This window comes from Papaver somniferum, chromosome 7, assembly GCF_003573695.1.
Source record: "Papaver somniferum cultivar HN1 chromosome 7, ASM357369v1, whole genome shotgun sequence".
In the NCBI taxonomy this organism is placed as follows: Eukaryota; Viridiplantae; Streptophyta; class Magnoliopsida; order Ranunculales; family Papaveraceae; genus Papaver; species Papaver somniferum.
Window position 1 is genome coordinate 2,866,758 of NC_039364.1, and position 2,742 is coordinate 2,869,499.

The 2,742-nt window shown below is 40.2% G+C and overlaps 1 pseudogene; it reads left to right on the forward strand.

Moving 5' to 3' along the window:
• LOC113293903 lies at window positions 1-2,198 on the forward strand (annotated as a pseudogene).
• Window positions 2,199-2,742: the final 544 nt, after the last annotated feature.

The window sequence follows — 2,742 nt, forward strand, 5'->3', positions numbered from 1 at the left end:
ATGGGGAAGAACAAGAAAAGAGAAGGAAGGGATGCGAATTCTGAATCCAAAACCCACAACAGTCCCTGTTATGTTCAGATTTTAGGAACTGGATTAGATACACAAGATACTTCACCATCAATTCTTCTCTTTTCGATAACCAAAGGTTTATATTCAATGCTGGTGAAGGGTTCCAGAGATTTTCACCGAGCATAAGATTAAGTTATCAAAGATTAATCATGTGCTGCTTACTCGGATCTGTTCAGAGACTGAAGGTGGACTGGCTGGTTTTTTATTGACTCTGGCAGGGATAGGAGGAGGAGAGGTAGCTAAAGGTATGTCAGTAAACTTTAGGGGCCCTCCAGGTCTTCGATGTTTTGTTGATGCTTTGAGATGTACCGTTTCTAAATCTAAAGAAGTAGCTCATACTAGTAAAAACTTTAAGATTGATTATTTGGGTTCTGATGAAAAACCTGTAAACCCTATAGATCCTGATCCGGTTGTGAATATATCGGCAGTTCTGTTAAAACCAAGTGATTCTGGTTGCGAGGATAGTTCTGTTATATATGTTTGTGAATTACCAGAGATTGAAGGAAAATTTGATCTGGAGAGAGCAAAGGCGCTTGGACTAAAACCGATATCGAAATATCGTGAATTGCAACTTGGAAGATCAGTCACTGTGTCAGATGATGATCCAAGAATAGTTTATCCAAGTGATGTGATGGGAGCTTCGGTTTCCGGTCCTACTGTTCTTATTATAGATTTCCCTACCGTCTCATTTGCAATGTTTGTTATCTCTAGGCTCTCTTCGTAGTTACTATGATGATGGTGGTAAGGCTGTAACTTGTGCTATTCACCTTAGTCCGTCGTCTGTCACACAAACCCGCTGAGTACCAAACATGGATGAGAAGATTTGGAGGTGACCAACAAATTATGGCAGGACATGAAGAAAAGAAAACGGTGATCCCAATTCTACGGTCAAGTGCAAAAATTGCAGCTCGACTGAATTACCTATGTCAAAAAATTTCTCCTTCGCGTAGATTGTGGGATCATAATCAGATTCTTGGAAAAGGTGAATCAGACAACATGACATCAAAAGTGGTTTCAGTGCCAAACCCATCTCAATGTGTTGCGGATGAAAATATTCTCAAGTTTTGTTTGCGTCCACATTCACAGCTTGGGTTGGATAAATCTGAAATACCGGGGTTGTTGGGTCATGCAAAGGTCATTGATGAGCTTATCTTAGAAAATCCTGAGATAGTAGATGCTGCAGTTGATGTTAGAAATCTATGGAATATGACTGAGTCTAAACTTCCTAGTTGTTTGGAGAACATATCAAGAGACGACATGGAGACTGTTTTTCTAGGAACAGGCTCATCCCAGCCATCAAAATATCGGAATGTTAGTTCTATCTTCATTAATCTTTTCTCTAAAGGAAGTTTGTTATTATATTGCGGTGAGGGGACTCAAGGACAATTAAGAAGAATGTTTGGTGTCACCGGTGCTAATGATGCCGTGAGAGGTTTAAAATGTATTTGGATTTCACATAAGCATGTGGATCATTACTTGGGTATAGCAAGTATCCTTTCCCTACGGTGCCGCTTGTTAAAAGGTACAAATCATGATAGCATAATTGTTATTGCACCAACAGAACTGAAGACATACTTGGATACATACCAATTGGTTGAGGATCTAGACATGCAGTTCCTTGATTGTGGAGATACAACAGATGCTAAATGGAGGGTTTTGAGAATGACTGCGAGAGACCTGCAGGCGAAGCAACTGCGGTTTTTAAAATTCAACAGAAGTTGAAACAGGTTTTATCTGAAGCAGGTTTGGAAGCTCTTATCAGCGTTCCTGTCGAACATTGTCAAAATGCATTTGCCATTGTTTTAAAGGCTGCAGAGAGACTTAATACTGAAGGTAAAACTATACCCGGCTGGAAAGTTGTTTACTCTGGCGATACTAGACCTTGTCAAAATCTGAAAGATGCATCTGCGGGAGTGACTGTTCTTATACATGAGGCAACATTTGAAGACAGTATGGAAAAAGAAGCTATTAAAAAGAAACACAGTACGACCAAGGAAGCCATTGGAGTTGGGGATGGACCGGATGGTGCGGATCGCGCGGATGGTGCATATCGGATCATCCTCACACATTTCAGTCAGAGATATCCAAAAATTCCAGTTTTGAGTGACACACACATGCACAAAATGTGAAGTTTGTTGTTAATTCCTTAAGGCGGAAACTTGGTCTCCAAGTGTTTAAGACTTGGCAGTAAAGTATTTCCATACTTGGGACAGGACTTGTCTCGCAAGTATTGGATGCTTGTCTTGCAAGAGTATATACTTGCCATCCAAGTATTTGTCCAGTATAAATAGGGGTCAGCGTCCGAGAGCTTTTATACATAGAGAGCTTGTTTCTTTTGGTGAGGTTACAGATTTGAGAGTATCACTTTCTAGGGCTGTAAACACAAGGAAATGTGAAGGGGCTAACACCAAGGTGTTCTTGTAAGTTGTTCTTCAGAGATTTTCATATAGTGGAAAGGTATCATCATCACCAGTGGACGTAGGCACTTTGCCGAACCACTATAAATTATGCGTTCCGTTTTTGCTTTCATTTTTTTCTTTGTTTGAGTGCTTGCTTGATTATTCTTTGCTGTGTGTTTGATTGTTTGAACTAACTAGGCGATTCCGACCTAACAACTGGCATCAGAGCCAGGGTTGTCTAGTTTTGTTTATTCAAAGATCAAAGTAGACGATT